General features: G+C 35.2%; 1 pseudogene; it reads left to right on the top strand.

The window, feature by feature from the left end:
- The first annotated feature begins 4791 nt into the window (after nucleotides 1–4791).
- LOC149552599 (protein DETOXIFICATION 41 pseudogene) lies at nucleotides 4792–5696 on the top strand (annotated as a pseudogene).
- Nucleotides 5697–21896: the final 16200 nt, after the last annotated feature.

The raw sequence follows: 21896 nt of genomic DNA, 5'->3' as shown, positions 1-21896 counted from the left end.
GTGGAAGTGACTGATTGATTGAAGTTGATAGGAGGCACTAGATGCATCAAACCCATACTAAATTTCATTGAACAATAGTTTGAACAAGACTACTACTCTACACGAAATGTGTTTGTAATAGATCAAGTGAGATTGTTGATGAAGGAAGTTAAGTTTTCAATGATGTTTCTTGCATCACCTACCCAACTCTTCCAATGGGTTCTTCAACATCCCATGAATGCATGAAAGATCTCTAACACACATGCAGACCTTACCCAAGATCTATCACATTATTCTTCAACTTTGATCTACTATTCAAAGATATTTCCAACAGGACACATAAGGAATGTCATTCTTAACACCTTGTTTTAGTCGTGGACATGGTGAAAACTTGAAAGAAATAGAAAAAAATATTTGAGAACATTAATCTACTCCTACTCCTAACTTCAAAACCATGAGCTTGTGTAATCAAGGTGGAAACAAGACTAATGGATGCATTATGTAATGACCCACCCAGAGATCCTTGGAACGAGAATAGATAAAAGTGAACAACTTTCTTTTTTAAACTAACATAGATGTGCACAACAATCAACATGGAAAGGATCACAAAGAACACAATAGAAGTCTTAACCAACCAACCCAAAACATCCAACGATCTCTAAGCATCACTACTAACCAACACACTCAAACTAATTGCGAGAAAAGAGACAACTACAAAACCTAGAATCTCTAATCTCTCGAAGCCTAGAAAGATGAGAAATTTAAAAGGGTACTCGAAACACCTAAATGCATTTCCCAAAAACCAACAAAGATACCCCTTATTTTCTACATGAGGAAATGCAAGCCTCTAGACTCATATGATAGAATACTTCTCCACACAAGGAAGTACCTCTCCACACAAGCAAGTACATCATTGTGTGCTAGGAACTACCATCTAGCATGAGGAACACCATTCCTATGTGACAAAATACTAGGGTTAGCCAGAAAATCTCTCATCCCTACTATTGAGGCTCATGTGAGAGAATGCATGGCTTCAAGCGAGTGAATGCCATGTCTCACATGAGAGAGTACAATATCATGCAAACTTTCACCGTACTTTGCACAAGAGAACGCATTCTCATGTGAGGAAACTCTTCTCTAACATGAGGAACAAAAACAACAAAAAGGAAAAACAATGGACAAAGTGAAACATAAAAAAATTCCTCCACAACAAGGAGTACTAGATCCACAAAATTGAGGCTTGAACAATCAAATGTAAGAAATACATGATACCATGCAATAGGAAGGAAAAAACATCTATCCAATTTGATCCATAGCAACATATGAAAGAACAAGTGGAAAGCAACATCACAGTGTACATATATGGTTCATAAACCAAACACCATATGAAGAAAAACATGAACAAATAAACACCCAAACAACTGAAACTTGTGCTTGGTTCCTTCCAACCACAATGGCATCATTAGACTACATGCATCGTAGCCATCCCTAAGCGTAACATCCCAAACTACCAACTAGATAGTCACAGCTATCTTATGAGGGTGTTACTACTACAATGTAAGTAACATCATAAGAACAAAAGATCTAACATGTTAATCCGGCAAAGCATAGATACTCCAACTAGTAGTGAATCACAACATCTAACAATGTGTTATAAAATCATAATAAAGGAATGTGTCAAATGAAAACTAACATCATCTAAACATGATAACCAAACATTCCAATTAAAGCACAAATCACAAGGAACATACTCCAGAATACCTGAAATACCAAGTGAAACATCAAGCATCAGTAGCAACTGGAAATAGATTATCTCTATACACTGGTCCCCAATAGTGGTATAGGTAGCTACGTCTCCCAACCACGTGGAGCCCATAGGCCGACTCTCATAGTGCTGATGGAGATAATGATCCAACCACAAACACACATAACACAAATGTCCATGTCTAACACTCATGCTAGACAATAAGGGGGATTGAAACCAAGATCATGAGACAATGCAAGTAGAATAGGTTTTGGTTAGAAAATCTATGGGTCAACTATGTAGGGACTCTGGTGGAGAGTAAGTCGCTTGGCATCGTGAAGCCCCAAGTTAAATATCGTGCAAAATCAACTCCCTAGGGAGGCCATCACACTGTGTCCTCAGATCAACTCTGAGCACTCATATTTTTAATTATCTTAGATTTATTACCAAATTATTTATTTATTTATCACTTATTTAGAAACTTATTCATGCCAACTCTTTGGGAAATAGTCACCAAGGTTACAAGAGAAGCCTCTACAGTCTACTCTACATACCCATGCTCATCACACGATGAGTGCTCGTAGGCAATGCATATTCTCAACCCAACCCCAATGAACATAACTCCATGGATGAAAACCAAGAGATCATGCCTTGTAAGCACCCTATAAACACATGTGCACATGCTCATGTGTGGCACACCAACAACACAAAGATCATACAAATAAGGATTGGATGAGAACACAAGTGAAACAACACTCAACCGAATACAAGGTTAGGAGTATGGATGTGGTGTGCATCCCAATGCAACATAAGAATACAAAAATGGTCAGCTTGACATCCTATGAATAATCCAAATCCATGACCAACACCATGCTAAGAAAACCTAAGAAAATTGAGCGTGAAAACCTCAAAAAACCCAACATTGACAAGAATCGATGAGAACAAAACCCAATCTACCCTTGGAAAAATGAGCCACAGAAATCCAATAAAAATTAGTTTGAACATCGTATGCAAAAATGGCTAGCATAACTATGTAAAACCCCAAACCCCCATCCCAAAAAATAGGGAAATGCTCAAACCCGACCAACCAGATAGAGCTAGCACTCAAAAACAAAGGGGAACACTAGTTCTCAACCTCCTAACAAATAGCTACCAAAGACAAAAGCAGAAACAGAGCCGAAATAGAAAAATAGGAGAGCCCTACTTGATAGCCAAAAGGGAAAAAATGAGAATCTGAACAGTAAAATAAAAATATTGTAGAAGCTACCAAAAATCACAACAATCTAAGGTCTCCCCATGCTAAACCCAATGAGACCAATCTCACGATGATCCCACGCCCATAGCTTCTATAGAAAACATAAATGCAATCCTACAAAAGAGGATTTGGAAATTTTCTCTCAAATTTCTATTTCCAAAAGTGATAAGTGAGGAATAAAATTCCTTTTTGGATATATGTTCACTTTTTGAGTGAATAAAGCATTAGGGTGATTAACCAGGTCACCTAGTTAAACCCTAAGTCAACCCAAATGAAAATAGGCTATTCCAAGTGATTGGAATTCAACTACAACAAAGCTATCAAAAATTAAATTAATTAAATAAAGCTCAAATTTCCCTTAAAGAAAAATCACATAATTCCTTAATAAATTTTGCAACAAATGTGAACCTCTAAATACATAGACATACTCACTAGTCAAATGACATAATGAAAATGAGTCCTGATTTATTAAATCACTGAAAGGTTTAATTTAAACAATTAAATAGGATACGTTGACCATACAAGGATGACATTGGTTAAATATAAACAGCTAAATCACTAACTCCATGTGCCATTGCCAGGGACATAAATCTTGCACACTAAACAACATGATCAAGTGCAATAGCATATAATAATTAGCCGAAGTGATAAATGCATTAAATCACCTAATTTAACCATTCATTTAATTTCACTGAAATAATTCATTTACATCACTCACTTTCGCATAAAACATCACAAAGCAAGAATGAAGTAAATAACCATAGCATCAATTCCAAGTATCTAGAATCCAATAAGTCCACCATCTAAACATAAACAAAGTATATATCTAAATACAAATTACAAAATATCATCATAAAGCATCATGTCGCATCAATATGCATCATCATGCAAATATGGTCAAACTGAACAACATAGCATCTAACATCTATGATACTGGCAATCAAAATATAGTATCAAACCATCAGGTCATCTTGAATGTCATCTAAAATTAGTGTCAAAGTATCTCTCAAAATCAAAATATAACAAGGTACAGAATGCAAACACGGGAAGCACTACACATTGACAAACCTACAGATTACCCAATACATAAAGATTACCAACAGTGGACAAATGTATACACAATCAATATAGGAATATTGATTTAGTTTTCTAAAGGCTATTAGAGAATAATGTCCATGAGATCTAGAGGAAGAAGTACAGTTTTGCAATCAAAACACAAGGTACAATTTGAGTTGCACCAAAAACCAAAACTATCACATTACATTAACCTTCAAATCACCATCCTACTTCCATCATTGCTCTTCATTACAATGGATTGCATAATATATGCAATTAGAATGACTTTTCAACTTCTTAAAGACTCCTATCCAAGTATACAAACTTGATGAGCCTTCACATTCCAAAGTTGTCATTTTGCAAGAAAATGTTGTCAGCAACATTTTTGACAACATTGTAACATTTTACAACTTTTTGCATTTTTGACATTTTATGCTACCACATGCCTACTCAGCACCTCAAATAGGTCCAATAGCTTACAATGATCATATCCAATACAAATTTGATGCATTTGTGACCTTGCATATCATTTTATACCTTAGGGGTCTCTGACTCAATAGAGTTTTCCTATTGCAATAAATTGTTACAGGCCATTAAGAGTAGTAGAGATTGGAGTGTGCCACCTGTTTTCTCTTCACATTAGCCAGTTGCTAAATTAGATTTTTCTTTTACTTGAGACCTAATTGAGAAAAAAAAGTTCTTGGAAGATTTGTGTTTTTTAGTTTTAGTAACTAAAACCATATTGAAATCCATTACAATGAGTGAGAGAAGTGCCCACATCACAAATTTTGTAGCTGAGGAGAGAAATGAGTGACCCAATTTCTCAAGATGAATGTTACAAGAATTGAAGAAGTTATGGCTTCTTTCAAGGCCTGCAGTACTCATCATGCTCTTCAACTTTTTTCTCTCTATTTTTTCCCAAATGTTTGTGGATCACTTGGGAGAGTTGGAATTAGCATGAGCTTCCATAGAAAATATTGGAATTCAAGGATTTTCCTATTGAATTCTGGTTAGTACCATTTTGAAGAATATGTAGATAATCTAAGACTAGGTTTTGTTTTAGTAATTATGAATTTAGTTCAAATAGTTTATAACAGTGAGTTGCTTTACTTTTGGGGAACAACATAGATTGGAATGTCAAGTGTAGTATAAACAATGGGTGGGAAAACTTTTGAAACCAAGAAGTACAAAATGCTTGGAATCATATGCCAACAATCTATGCTTTTAATGACTGACACTGCCACCCTTTTCAATTTACTTTATATATTTGTAGATCCTGCATTGCATGTCATTGGGAAGAATAAAGAAATAGCTACTCAGGGATTCATCTTTGCAAAAGGGCTCATTCCTCAATTGTTTTCATTTTCTCTGACTTGTCCCTTGCAGAGATTTCTATTGGCTCAAAATATAGTGGCCCCTCTTGCCTATATTTTTGTAGCCACTTTTCTAGTGCATCTTCTTCTAAGTTGGGTAGTTGTTTACAAGCTTGGTTTTGGCCTACTGAGAGATTCATTAACCTTGAGCTTTTCATGGTGGATTCTCACCATTGAAACTCTTCTTTATATATTGTGGAGTCCAAGTTGTAAGGATACATGGACTGGCTTCTCATGGATTGGGTATTTAGAATACAAAGTAACACCTGAAGATAAATATCCAAACTAATCATCGACCAAGATGTTGTTGGTGATTAATCTAGATATTTATCTTAAGGAAAAAAAATTTTAACATTCAATATTCATCAAACTTTTGACCAAATCACCAACAAGGGCACCATCATGATTTTGGCATCCTGATTGGATGGGCCATGCTTTTTGACCAACATCAATCAAAGTTTCGATGACCATAATGGTCAAATGCAAATGCCAATTTTGAAACCTTAACCAAGGTTAGTCAAACTTTCAACCAACCTTCATCAAAATTTTGACCAAATGACCAACCAGGATATTGTCATGGGTTTGGCATCCTAGTCAGATGGGCTAGGCTTTTCAACCAACATTGGTCAAATTTTTGATGACCAAAATGGTCAAATGTAGATGTCGATTTTGACCAAGATTTGCATGGAAATTTTGACCTCAACAAGGATTTTTTGAAATTTTGATAGGAAAAATACCAACAAGACCATTTGTGGATCATTTGACCAATTTGAGTAGAAAATTTGAGCAATTTTCCTCAAGAATAGAGGCCAATTCTACTAGTGTTAGTTTGCATTTTCATCTCTTAGCTTAGCTCTTTCATCTCTCATTTAGCTTGAATTTTTATTTCATCTCATCTTTGATTTTTGGATATTGGCATTCTTGCCTCTACTCTTTGAGTCTTCCATTCTATTGTACACCTTGCAAGGGTTGCATAGCTAGGTTCATTTGAGAGCTACTATCTCATAGCTCTTATACATCATAGATAGGAAGCTATAATTGCTTCTTGAGACTCCCTATTCCATGGGTTCTCTCAAGTGTAATGGTTTATAGAAGTGTCCCCTATTTTTGGTATACATTTTTGGTGCCCACTGTGGGGCTAGAACCAAGTTTCTAGCTCCATTTTCTTGCATTTTTAAAGTTCAGTAACTTATTTTGCTTGCATTTTAGTTAAATTTCTCATTTCTAATTTTTCACAACCACTTATTGGATCTAATCAAGTGGTTTTGCAATTTTTTTACTTTTTTTTTTAAGGCTAACCTTTGTGCAGGTTGATTTGAAGGTCAAAACCAAAGTTTTGAAAGATTTGACCATATCTTTCGAATGACCTAGTATTCAACTCTGAATTTTTTTTCAAGTTGGAGATAGACATACATGACTCAGGCAAAAATTCAGATTTTTTTGAGCTGATTTGCATGAGCTATATTTTTTTTCTTTGTTTTTCATGAAAAATCATTTTTGGTCACAAATCAGCAAATTTTTCAGCAAACTTTACATTTTTGGAAAGATATCTAAATTCTATAGGGTGTTAGGTATTTGTATTTTGAATTTAGATATAATAAAATGATTCAAAAACTTGATTTAGAAAAATTGGTTTTTGATAAGATGGGTCCCTAGGGCACAAGTTAAGAGATAGCTAAAATTCTTGCATTTTTTGGAAAGTTCTCTAATTTTTACTATACGTCTCTTCTTTGTATTTTCAATTTTGGGGCCGAAATCATGGCATAAAGATCCACTCTCATTTTTTTGAATTTTTTATTTTAGAGCCGAAATCATGACATAAAGATCCACTCTTGTTGACTGGGTCAAAAAGTAAAAAACAAAAACATTTGGTAATTAGCTTGCACTTTATTTGCACAAATTTCAATCCATGATATGAGTTTTCACTTCATTTGGGATCAACTAGTTCAATGTACTTTATTTAAATTTTCCTATTTCTTCATGATTTCATGCACTTGATTGAAGTTTTTGAATGCGACTTGGAGGTCAAAGAAACAAAATATGGAAATAACGTTTGGAAAGCATGAAATCAGGGTACACATTACAAACCTTCTTATTTGAATTGTGAAAAGTGATCATTGTCTTCGTTTTCATTACAAAATCATTTCCTTTTGTCAACTTGTTTGATGTGTCTTCTCAACATTGAAAAAAGGGTTTAAAATCAACCATTCACATTTGGATTTGTGCTAAAATAAGCCCCTTTGTCTTTTAATCCCTAAGGTTTTCTTATTTATCTTTTCTTCTTGTATCTTTTTTAAGGAGTTTGTTCAGAACATAAATTAGGGATCTTTCTTTTTATTTTTAGGGGCTTTTTTAGAGAAGTGATCATGCTAGGGGATGACCTCAATTCCAATGTTCCAATGGAGTATAAATAGAAAGACTTGAATCTAAAGATAGGTTTCTTTGAAGTAGCAATATTGTCAATCTTGGCTAAGCCCCAAAGAAATTTATACCTTTGGAAACTAACAGTGGAGATTGGGTTATTGTTTCCTCCCAGTTGTTTGAAAATATTCTCTTTCATCTATATATTTGAGTCTCATGTACCTTGCGTATATCAAGGACATCCCCTAGTTGAGCTTGTGCACCCTTCTAGAAACTTGAATAGGTTGTTTCTAAGTTTGATGTGCTTGAATGTTTAAAACCTTCCCCACTTGGAACAAAAGGGGACACATCCATCAAATTGAGCCTTAGGAATTGTTCCGTTTTGCATGCTTTCATTGTCTATTTTTATTCAAAAAATATCAAAAAAATTATTAAACTTCAAATACACAACAACAACAAAAAACTCAAAAGACATTTTCCTCCAAGTCAAAACATGAAGTCTAAACATTTTTCTTGTGTTTCTTACTAGGGGAAGTTCTATCATTTGACTTTGATTTTCTATATCTCTAGTGCTTAAACTTACTTGAAATGGCTCTTTGGTCTTACCACTCTTGGTCTTCTACCTTCTTGGTCTATGTCAGGATACTAGGACCTTCTTTTTGTTGAATGGTTACCTTGATATCTTGACTACACTACTTGATTGGGAGAGTTTTTCACTTCTTTTTTTATTATCTACTTGGCTACTAGGCTTCTTCCCTATCTCATGAATCGAGTCACAAGTGTTGTAAATTACTTGGATACTTTTCTTGACAAGTCACTTTAATCCCTCTCTACTATTTTGGAAAGTGAACACTTTACCTCTCTACTTTGGACATCAAGTTATCTTGTGCCACCTTATTAGCTTCCTCTAATCTCCTTCATTCTTCTCTTTCCATCTACCATTATGGGCTTCAAACATTTTTCTCCCAAACCTCAACCAAGTCTAGATGATCGGGAGTTCCTACATGTCACTAAAGAGTTTTGTGACCTATACATTGAATATAAAGAGATATAAGAGACAAATGATCCTACTTACCTTCATCTCACTAAGCACATAATGGGAATGCACACTAAGTTTGAAAAAATGATAGAGGAGAATATAGCATCATTACTTGAATCTTTCTTAAGGCCTTTACATGCATGTGAGTCATATTCGTTAAGGTCATTATCTTCTTCAAGGTCTATATATTCTACTCTAAGGCAGAAATTATCTTCAATTATTGGATCCAAAGACCTCTCTAGAGAACAAGCAAGTGATATCTCATTTGAGACTATGCCAAGCTTTCATAGAAACCTATCTTTGACCATGATAATGATGAAGACATGAAAACATCCTATTCACTTGATGAATAACACAAAGAGCCTAGACATACTTGTGAGAGGTTTTATACTCCCTTGAAATATTCTTATGATGTCATCTTGCAAACGCTTCTTAAAACTAGGCTCATTGCATTGCCTAAGTCTAGCTCATATGGAAACCCATTCTTGAAAATCTATTGTGCTTACCATCGACATAATGATCATAGTACTTCAAATTACATGGAGTTGAAACATAAATTCCAATATCTTATTGATGATGGGATTTTTTATTTTGGAACCCCTAAAGACTCATGTGATGAGGATGCTACTCTTGAGAAAGATCATGTTGATGAACCTATGTCTAGTGATGGTTTTCTTGACACCTTCACTTCTTCCAACACTCATGTATCTCCCAAAACTTCAAAGATTTCTAACATTCCTCCATCAAACAAAGAACCCAATTCTTTCCATACTAACTATGTGTACCATCAAGGGCTACCTCAAAAAGAAACCCAAGCTAATCTTCACTTGGTTGCAAACCTTTTCCATACTACTAAGAATAAATATCCTCAACCTTCATGTGATACTATGCTTACTATGCCCATTTTAACTAGTCCTTCACCATCTATTCAAGATCCTACTATGCAAACCTCAAATTCTCCCTTGTCCTTAGAAGTGGTTCCATGTCGAGAGGACTCTCAAAAAGATAAAGATATAGATGTCACAAAATATCAAGATCAAGCACCCTTTCATCTCCACAAGATGTCACCCCTCCATATCCTATGTCTTTTCCATCTCCCAAGTATGCTGAAGACACCACTTCCAATACTTATAATGATCTTATTTAAGATCAAGAAAAATTCACTATGCCTATGTTATCCAAAGAAACTTGTCAAGATCAAAGTATCCCCTCGCCCTCTTGTTCTACTTCTCCATACTCACTTCAAAACTATGCTCAAGCTTCAAATGCCCCTACCAAAAGTGTTTCTCAGATTCTACTATTCATGAGTCTATTGTTTTCCTTCATCACTTTTCTCACCCTAAAGATGTTGACATCCCTACTCACTATCCCTTTGCATCTTTCAAATCTATCCTTGGTTTTTATCTATCTAAGCTAAATCCTTCCAACCTTCCTTCCATATTGAGACCTTTTATCCCTCGAACTCTCATACCTTTCACTCCTAGATCATCCTCTACTTCTTCCATCATACCTCAAGATCAACAAAGACACTTATCCTTGATAAATCACCATCCACCTTGTCATCTAAACCACTCATATCAACCTTATTCATCCATAAATCCAAGTCTTTTGGAAGCAATTTGGATAATCAATACAAGAAGAAACCCATGAATTCATTGAAATGTGAAGATTGCTATGTCCTATCTAGTCAACGTGTGAATACGAAAAAAAAAAAGATAAAACATTCAAGAGACCACAAAGGTCCACTAACCAAAAAGTGAATTCAAAGCAAACCTAGGTTCCTAAATCCATTATTGAATAAATATGTTCTAAAGAGTCCAAAAGAAAAGAAAAATTAAAAGCTATATGGATTTCCAAGTCAATTTTGAAAGACTTGGATATTAAAAATAAATCAAAGTTGATATTCAAGCTTCCAATCTTCCACTCAATCTTCTTCCAAAGATCAAACTTCCAAAGCTTTCTACTTCATCTTCCTCCAAAATTACTCTACTACCTCATATATCAAGACCTCAAGCTATTTTATATATGATTCATTCATCATTTTTTCACCCTTCAAGGTGTGTGTCGATGTTGATCTTTCCCACTTTTTCACCCACACTCATGCAATCTTTTCAAGCCTACACTTACCTACTATCCATACTCTTTCTAGCCTCCCAAGACATGAACTTTTATCCTCCATATACTTTTTCTACTACCATCTCCCTTCCATCAATTGATCAGCATCTTTGAGTGTACCTTTATATGGTCTTGTCTTATCATGGAACATCCTTTCTATTGAAGTTGATGAAAGATCAACCCCACAACTCCCAAGAATCACCTACAAGCAAACATATGTCACAAAAAGAGAAGAGCAAAAGATATGGAGGTTGGAATTTTGAGATCCACAAATCAAACATTCTCGATGTGCAAAAATTGATTGCAAATTGTATTGAATGAATCAATACAAAGAGATATTGCCCTTATAAAGGAGATCAAAACCCTAAAAGGTAAAACCTAGGTTGCATTATAATAATTAATAAAAGAATCAATTATTAAATGTCTAAATTTTAGCTTAAGTGAAATAGAGTTAATTAGAAAATATCTAATTACTCTAACACCCCCCCTTAAGATAAACTTACGAAGTGGCTAATAACCTAAAACTACTATTGAGTGCCAGTAAAAAAGCCTGATGAGGCACCTAAGCACAACCAAATCTTTATAAAGAGGAGAAATAGAGAAAACCACATGGGAAAAACCCTACTCCAAAAAGAGATGGAAAGAATGTTGAAAGAACTTGTGAAAGACTACAGAAGCCTCCAAACTCAAGTGTCCCAGAAGATAGGAACAAAAAGATGATCATGTAGAACATCATTGAAGTATGTAGAAGCTGCAAAGCTTTGTCAAAAGTAAATCTTCTTTGAAGAACCTCCATTGAAATATAACCTAAACAAGTAGAGAAGACTATAATCTATATGAGTGCTCTCAGAAGACACTACTTGAATCAGAAGGCACACAAAGGAAAACAACTGAACTCAAAGATATAAATGACATAAAATATCAGATCCTGAAGAAATGATCAATCAAATATGGAAGGTTGCAACCAAAGTAGGAAGAAAAAGAAGAGTGACTATATGATAAATGATCTATCTCACCAAAATGCATAGGTACCCAGCAACTACATCTTCCTAGTACATAGGAATAAATACTAAATGTAGACAAGGGTGAGGTGATAGACAACTAGAAAAGTTGGCTAAAAGAACTGCATGTTAGGGAACCACGATCAAGATGTAGAAAAGAATACATGTGTGTACTAAGGTGATCAATCTTAGACACGTCGTGAGACTAATATCATGGATGGAATAATCATTAGACAAATGTAGATGACAAACAAAGGCAAAACATCAAAACTCCCATGACACTTTAATCAAAGTAGTGCATGTACAATAAGGCACAAGATCTAGTGAATCCCAAGAATAGAATACAATAATCTATACGAGTGTCCTTAGATGGCACTACTCAAATTAGAAGGCAAAACAAGGAAAAAAAAAACTAAAATGAAAATACATATGTAATATAGCACTTTATCTTAGTGCATTTGCAAAAATGCATACAAATGATATCTAAATAGATCAAAAGAGACATAAGGCTAATACAATAGATAGTACAACCCATGACAAATCATCTGAAGCAACAAAATGGATCCTCAGACCTGAAACAACCAAGATGTCCACCAGAATGCAATAATGAAAAAAATTGAATAGAATTTTCTTGGAGAAAAATCTAGAAAAACAACTAGAATCACTCAAAAGAGCTCAAAAGAACCTTTCCAACGAGATAAATAATTCACAAATCGGAGATCAAATACTCAACATATCTCCTGAAGTGCAAAAATAAACTCTTAACTTTGATATTAAAAAATCCATCAGAAAAGAATCAAAACTTAAAATTATTTATACCACTATGATGGGCTCAGAACCAGCTTTCTAACGATATCTTGTTTGTAGAAAATGGAGTCTGTATGCTTGAGATATGAAAAAAAAAAAAAGGTAAGTCCAAACAAAGCCAGAAGAAGTGATAAGGGTGATGATGCCAAGCACAAATTTGATGGTCAAATGGTCGTTGAGGCACAAAAAAACCTAAAAAATGACCCCTACTAGGAAAAAAAATCTAGTCGTCGAAAACAAAACATGATGTCAAAAAAAATCATTGTCATTGGATCAAAGAATCGATGCTAGAAAAGTTCAATGGCTAATAGAAAGTGTTCCTAATAAAATCTGCCAATAATTCTACTGAATACATGGAAAAAATCTCCTCCAAATATAAATACAAAACCTACCTTCCAAGCCATTGAATCTTCCCAGGAAGCACAAAACTACAATTGAAAAAAAATTAGTGTTGATGTGGAGGGAAAGAAGGTTCGCACCAAAAATAGGCACACCAAATAATGCGGTTGTGATTGAATAGGCAGCCCAAGTTGAACCAAATAAAGCATGTATTTGAAATTTTTAAAAAAAAATCCAACGCAAAAATGCCTTCAAAAATCTTGAAATTGTGGATGTTGATTGAAAATGGCCCGTAAACAATGTATGGCCCAATCAACAGGAGCACAAGAGTTCACTGGCATCCAACAAGAATAAGGTGCATTGCATAGAGAAAAACTTAAAACACTGGAATATCCTCTTCCAAGACAAAGCACGAGCTCCAAAGACCACCCGAAAAAGCATGCACAATATGAAAATCTCACTCCAAAAATGAGATTGAGGTCGCAAGTAGAGAGCAAAGACGGCATGGGTAAATTGTCAATGCATAGGTCCAATAAACATGCCCCAATTTGATTGGCATGTACTCACATGCACAGATCTAGCATGGAAGTAAAAGCATGCAGACCAAGAATGGAGGTCAAGGTGGGTACAAAAGCTGGAGTATGTGCCATGTTGGAGTTATTTCTCTGAAAAAATAAGGTCGTCAAATTCCAATCAAAATCCATGCCAATGAAAATCCCCATGGGTTCCAAGGAAACATGGAGTGCTTTCTTACCACCAAATGCCTTCAAACCCACTTTGATTGAAGTTCGACGTGGGGGTCATGGGCCATGCCTGCGGTTTTCCTTTATCAGGTATGAGGGGAACCAATGGCCAAGACCACCAAAAAAGATGGAGCGCCCAAGAATTTTGCATGGAGTCTAATGTGGAGACAAGAAAAGGACAACTCGAGTAGTTGAATAGACATTAAATAAAGATTTCGCCAAGGGTATGGGTAGCATGGCTTTCATAGCCCAAAAAAAAGGCAGTTCTCCAATTAAAAAATTGCCCCTTATAAAGGGGCATGCAACTATAACAAAGTTGCTCTCCTTTAAAAAAAATATATCTAGCGAATTTCTAAAGAAAATACATAATAATAATTTTTTTATTAAAAAAATCATTGTCTTGAATTATGTGCCTAAGTTAAAGCGACACGGAAGCAAAAATATTTTTCTTAGATTTCAATAGCATCCAAATTTGACATAGTTTATATGGAAATTGGGATTTATGAGTGCTCTGAGCTCAACAGTGACGTTCATTTGTGCTCAAAGTTCCCCTAAGAAAAGTGCCCCAAATCCAATACAAGATACCTCTGAAGGAAAAATGACAGATTTAAAAACCAAGCCAAACCTCTCACAAGCAGAATAGGGGCATGAAGCTCTGGTGCTCTGATACTATGTTAAATTTGATGAAAGATCAACCCCATAGCTCCCAAGAATCATCTGCATGCAAACACAGGTCACAGAAATAAAGGAGCAAAAGTTATGGAGGCTAGAATTCTCATATCCATAGATGAGACATTCTTGATGTGCAAAAAAGAATTGAAATTTATATTTGAATGAATCAATACAAAGAGAGATCATCCTTATAAAGGAGATCAAAACCCTAAAAGATAAAACCTAAGTTACATTATAATAATTAATAAAAGAATTAATTATTAAATGCCTAAAGTTTAGCTTAAGTGAAACAGAGTTAATTAGAAAATATCTAATTACACTAATAGTTTCAATGGGAGCACTACCCAAATTGAAAAATCTTGAATTCTTCCTAAAAAACTTAAAAAGAAAAAAGAAAATAAAAAGCAAAATTTCAATAAAAGTTCCTTGGTGAAAACTTGGTAAACAAGCACCTTGGTAGAAAAAGTGGAGAAATAAATTTTTCCTATAGTGAAAATCACTTATTATGGTGCCTTGGCTAAGTACCGTGATGAAAACCTGGCAAATAGGCATCATGCGTAATTCTTCCATCATCCATTTGTTCCCTTTTTCACCTTTGATCATGAAAATGTTGAACTATCCATGATCATTGGCTATCTTATCTATTAGCTTCCTTGTCATGATCTTGTTCATTCATGCATAGTCTTCATATCTAGATTCCTTCTTATTGCTTTATCCTATTGTTATCCTATACAATTGACCCCTTGGTCTTGATCAAAAGAAAAGAAGAAGAAAAACATGGTTCTTAGAGGCCTCTTGACATATCCACTATTTTGGACTATATGTTTTCATGACTTCAAGTCATTTATCCTATATGCTACCTCACTGATTGGCTTCCATTGCTTATCCAAAATATGCTTCGTATGGCTATTTTACCCTTTCCCTAGCTTGGGAACTCTTAAGGAGATGGTCCTTTATGATCGCATTCATCTTTCTTCGTGCATCCTTTCTTATCTATCTTATCCACCAACTTGCTAATCCACCATAACCAACACCTTGTTAGACATTGGGAAAAAATGATATGATCTTGCTTAAGAGCTAGTCAATCTTGCCAGGTGGTGAAAACCTAGAAACAGGTGCTATTTGAAACTCTTACACTTATGTCTATCAACATCTCACTTTGCACTCATGAACCATTCATCTCATATTGGTTTGTCTTGCCTAACTTGGAAGACTCTTGCTTAAGTCTAGGGGGCATGAGCTATATTGCTTATTGGGTCTCTTAGTTGCACTATGGTTTCTTTGGCAGCTCCCAAACAGTGTTTTTCAATACTTCCCCTTGACATCAAGTCTTTCTCAATGCTTATTAGATACTTTGGTTGTAGTCTAGGATGTTGTGATATTTCTCACTTGCAGACTTGAGTCCTAGGGAGCTAGTCATGTGACTTTCACATACACACACTTAAATTGACTTGCTGAGACTTGTTGACTTGTTTTATTTGTGTGATGTCTATGATGATTTCTTTGTTGAGTGTCTCATCCCTAATAGTCTCTCAAGCTCATGAGCTAGAGGACTGGGGGCATGGGGCATGTTTTCTTTAATCTCTACCTATGGGTGTGTTTTGTTAGATCTTAGGTGTCTTGAGCATCTTGATTGACCCACTTGACACTTAGGATCTACAACTTTACATCCTTGTCTACTTCTTGCAAGACCATACTTATGGCCATCTTGACATTTTGTGTCTCGATGCTAGGTCCCTAGTCATCTTTCACTTCCTCGGAGCCCTAACCTTTCCCATGTTCAAATTTATTCAGGAGAGTATTAATGTTGTCTACCATAGTCTTTAGAATATAACAATTATGATCAGCCAGTTTCTTAACCATCTTCTCTATATTAACCACTCTGTTATCCAAATCATCCAACTTTTTTTGAAAATCTTTAATCAGTTGATCCAAAGCTTTGTTCTTGGCTTCTAGGGGTGGAACACATTTCATAAGATTTTTAACCCCGTCAATGTTACCAATCACCTCATAAAGTTTATCAATATGTTGTCCTAGAGTTCTCTTCAAATTCTCTCAAAATGTCTTGCATCTGTTGTTGCAAACTATTGATGTCCTTCATAAGCCCCAGATTACCAAAGATCACTTTCAAAAACCCCTGGTCATATTTTCATTGCATATTAAACTCAAAAAAAAGCACAATGAGCAACATTGGAAGTAGTAATAGTGGCGATGACAGATATTTTTATGTGGGGGTGATAGTGCTAGTAGTGGGAAATAAGATTAACCTCAAACTAAATTATTTAAATACCTTCCACCATAATGAGAAAACATGCAAATGGCCCTTTCAATAGAAAAAAACTCTTCTCCAATTTGCCACACATAGCAGGTGTAATCACCCAAAAATGGTCATCTAGACTATGAGCCCCCTTTTTAGCATTTTTGCTTAATTTATCCATTATTTATTCTTAACCAAATCATCAATTTGCTATTTATTTGATTATATCATAAGTCTTTATTTAATTGAAAGAACTTGCCCCCTTTTAATTAGATAACATCCCCATAATCCCACCTATCCTAAGTGTACACACATATAGCAGTATTCCAAATTTAAAAATAAAAGAAAATGGACTTTTGTCTCACATGAGGGGCACACTTTTCTATGTGAGAAGAATCTTTATTTTCAAAATAAGCTTTAATTATCCTCAGAACATATTTTTCCTCTTAAAGTACACCATCGTTGATTTTTTTTAGGTGAGATTCTTGTGCACATGGATCACTCAAGGCTCATTCTCCACCCTCAATTTTGCCTCTTAATCTCCACCATCCATTTTTTTTTTTAATGGAGGCTCTCTCCTCACTCTCTCATCTCTTATTCACTAATGCTATTTTAATGTTGCAAGTTTTCTTGGTGATTTTGGAGCATTTGGAGTACTATCTTGCATTCACTTTGCATCCATTTTTCACTCACTTGACTTGCATTGTAGCTTAATGGCATTCTTAGCTTAGTTTTCTTTGTGCTCTAGCATAGATCGCGTAGCTTATTTAGGAGGTTTTGTAATACTTGCACTCTTGTTGGCTTTAGCTTGCACTTGCATCTCTTAGCTTAGCTCTTACATCTCTCACTTAGCTTGCATTTGCATTTCATCTCATCTTTGATTCTTAGATATTGGCATTCTTGCCCCTATCTTTGAATCTTCATTATATGGTGTACCTTGCAAGGGTTGCATATCTAGATTCATTTGAGAACCACCATCTCATAGCTCTTATGTGTCATAGATATGAAGCTACAAGTCATTTCTTGAGACTCCCTCTTCCATAGGTTCTCTCAAGTGTAATGGTTTATAGAAGTGTACCCTAATTTTGGTATACAGGGGACGACAAAGTAAAAAGAATGTAGGAGAGACTATGGATGTGGGATTTTCATGTTTTTCATGATGATTTAGGGGTGGCTATATAACGATGAAGTCACACTTTTTAGGTATTGTAAGACAGGGAGCTAAAGTTTGTTCTGACTTTATTGATGAGGAGATATTAGAATTTCAAAGGTTGCACTTAGAGGTTGAAATGGGGGTACAAAATTTGACAATGGCATCACCATCTCCTATATAGTCACAATCATCTAGGCATATGTCATTCATTATTGATAATAGTGACAGCCCTATTGAGACTTGAGGGAAGGGGAAGATATGAGAAGGCTCAGTGGAAATTTTGTTTAATGCACAGACAAATGAAGTTTGAGAGGCATTCATTGGTAGATTCTTTATTGCTAATGGTATCTCATTTCATGTAGCTTGTTTCACTTATTGAAAACAAATAGTGAAAGATATATTAACTATGAATCCCTCATTTGTACCTATTAGTGATCATAAGCTATGAACCATCATCTTAAATAATAAGTACTCTATAATTGTTTTGTTGTTTGAGGATATGAAATGTACTTCAACTAGGACAAGCTATGTTAGACATTGGTCACTCATCAATATCATATGCCCTATTGGCTCTTATTTTTTGGAAGTCGTAGATTGCTCACGAAAGCGTAAGGATAGAGAGTTCCAATTCACCATTTTGAGGGAAGCCATAGAGGAGATTAGGTCAGCTAATGTAGTATAGGTGATCACAGATTTCACACGTGTGCGTAAATCGACCAGTTTGATGGTAGAGGGTAACATAGAGGTGGAACATAATGAATACTTTGCTTCATATGGGAGCCTTTTCTCTAGATCCCAAATGGTATGCAGAGTTGGATTGGCGGGGGGGCGAGTGGGGGCTGATGATCCTGAGGTATTGGATGACTTCACAAAAGACATTGATAAGATGTATCCAACTTGAGAGGTGTCTACTCTTCATGCATAGTTCCTTGACTTCACCAAACATTGTTGCCCAAACTTGGGTAAGCCACAAATGAGGTTGGATATAGTGGTTTTGGCACAAAAAACTCCTATTGGATGGTGGATCTGGCATTGGAGAGATACATCAAAATTGAAAATACTTGCCACCCCCTCCTTGCACAAGTTGTTAGTGCCTCAATTACAGAGAGGAATTGATCAACATATTTATTTATCCACTTCGTCAAGAGGAATAGACTTACCTCTAGACAAGTGGAGAAGCTAGTGGCAATGCATAATGCTCTTCAACTTTAGGAAAACTCCAGCTTTGCAGTGGGTTGTTGATCCTGAGGATGTAGCCCAGATAGATGAGGATAAGACAACACTAGGATTGGTTGGGGTACCATTAAATGGAACTACTTCATGTAGAGTATGATAACGAGAATAAGAACACTGATGTTGATGTCATGGTAGCAAAAGCATAATAGAAGTAGTCTGCTTCATTTTTCTATTTTTTATTTTTTATCAACTTGAACATGATGATGAAACTTAATGGCAGCCCTCTAACCTTCGGGCATATCTAGATTTCAGATTTCTATGATATTGTTCATTGTTAAGCTTTTTTTTTGTTCGCATATTGATAAACATATTGACAATAGAAATTGTTTTATGAATGCATAATAGACTAGAGTTAAATTTTAATACATCTTGAGTACTAAGTCAATTATTATTTCTTAGATGGAATTCAAATGGTGTATGTTAAGGTTCTATAATGTTTAAATGACGTGCATTGTGCTTAGTTTCATATGAATGACATGTATATATACAAATTTCAATGAATATTTTAAAATTTCCTATATTTATACAGTTACCCCCGGTTGTCCATCACTCGCCAAAACTTTTTTTTTTAAACAAAAACAAAAAAAACTATTTACCGTCCCAATCCCCTATCATCCCCGTCCCATAAACTCGACGTAACATAGGTATACTCTAATACCATTGATCCTCAAGGCCTCGGATTATCCCCAAAGGAGATACACTAAGCAAGCTGTGTAATATCGTGTTAGATTCTTTTGAATAAGAGGGGCCGAGCAAGACATCAATAGCATTAGAAACGTAACATACAAAGTTCTATTATGCAATAGTTGAGAACAAGATGCAAGAGGATGGATATATGAATGTCTAAGTTATCATTCTGTTCTATCGCTAAGCCAGCTACCAAGTCTACTTATTAAAAATGGTAGAATAAATTATCATACATGTATAAGGATCAAGAGTGGCTCACAACTATAATTTGGTCGCTCTGCAAGCTCTACCAAGATTCCTATATATGGCCATCATCCAGAGATCGAGTTATGACTGTGATGAACAAGTTTTCCAAAAACAGATGCTACCAAATGTGTGGGGCAAACCTTGAGAAGAGTTAGGTTGTTGCTTCATCGCCAAACAATCTACTGATGATGATTAAGTTAGCAGTGCCAATAAAGCCAGCTGCACGTGCTAACAGAGTTATGAACTTCATTGCAATGTTTCCTAGATCAATTTACTAGGAGCATTAGCCTTTCCCTAGCTGGTATAAACGTATTAATGATGCAATAAAAAGAATATTGTGATAAGTACTGTCATAACCTGACATCAACCACTACAATACTAGCTTAATGATAAGAAGCCCTCATTAATGTCTAGTTAAACTTTTAATTAATGAGATTCGGTAACGTAATAAGTAATCTCACAACCTAACATCAACCACTACAGAACTAGCTTAACTACCAAGATTCCTATGTATGGCCATCATCCAGAGATCGAGCTGTGACTGTGATGAACAAGTTTTCCAAAAATAGAGCTATCAAATGTGTGGCGCAAACCTTGAGAAGAGTTAGGTTACTGCTTCATCGCCAAACAATCTACTCATGATGATTGAGTTAGCAGTTGCAATAAAGCCATCTGCACGTGCTAACAGAGTTTTGAGCTTCATTGCAATGTTTCCTAGATCAATTTACCAGGAGCATTAGCCTTTCCCTAGCTGGCATGTAAGTATTAATGATACAATGAACTTAAAATTGTAATAAGTACTGTCACAACCTGACATCAACCACTACAATACTAGTTTAATGATAAGAAGCTCTCATTAATGTCTAGTTAAACTTTTAATTAACGAGATTTCATAATGTAATAAGTACTCTCACAACCTGACATCAACCACTATAGAACTAGCTTAACTACCAAGATTCCTATGTATGGCCATCATCCAGAGATCGAGTTGTGGCTGTGATGAACAAGTTTTTCCAAAAACAGATGCTACCAAATGTGTGGGGCAAACCTTGAGTTAGGTTGCTACTTCATCGCCAAACAATCTACTGATGATGATTAAGTTAGCAGTGCCAATAAAGCACTAACAGAGTTCTGAGCTTCATTGTAATGTTTCCTAGATCAATTTACTAGGAGCATTAGCCTTTTCCTAGCTGGCATATACGTATTAATGATAACAATAAACTTAATATTGTAATAAGTACTGTCACAACCTGACATCAACCACTACAATACTAGCTTAATGATAAGAAGCCCTCATTAATGTCTAGTTAAACCTTTAATTAACGAGATTTTGTAACCTAATAAGTACTCTCACAACCTGACATCAACCACTACAGAACTAGCTTAATAACAAGAAGTCCTGATTAATGTGTAGTTAGATTTTTAATTAATGAGTTTTGCTTGCTTACAAGTAAAAGGTTTCACTCTTGGGGTGACCACTACAATAAACTTACAACCTAATAAGTACTCTCACAACCTGACATCAACCACTATAGAACTAGCTTAATAACAAGAAGCCCTCATTAATATGTACTTCGATTTTTAATTAAAGAGTTTTGCTTGCTTACAAGTAAAAGGTTTCACTCTTGGGGTGACCAGAATAGTGATCTCAAGTGAAGTGTGCTAGGTGGAAAACTGAGTGAGTGTTTAACGGTAACCCCCTGAAACGGTTGTTTTAAAAGAAAAAATGCAATTTTTCAGATAATATTTCTTCAGTTGAAAATGCTATTTATCAACATTTAGTGCCCACTCAGATAAAAAATTCTTCTTAATGATGCAATTAAAATTTTATCA

This window comes from Cupressus sempervirens, chromosome 6, assembly GCF_028749045.1.
Source record: "Cupressus sempervirens isolate cs-2001-9-10 chromosome 6, ASM2874904v1, whole genome shotgun sequence".
Classification (NCBI taxonomy): Eukaryota; Viridiplantae; Streptophyta; class Pinopsida; order Cupressales; family Cupressaceae; genus Cupressus; species Cupressus sempervirens.
This window is presented reverse-complemented; position numbering and strand designations above follow the sequence as displayed.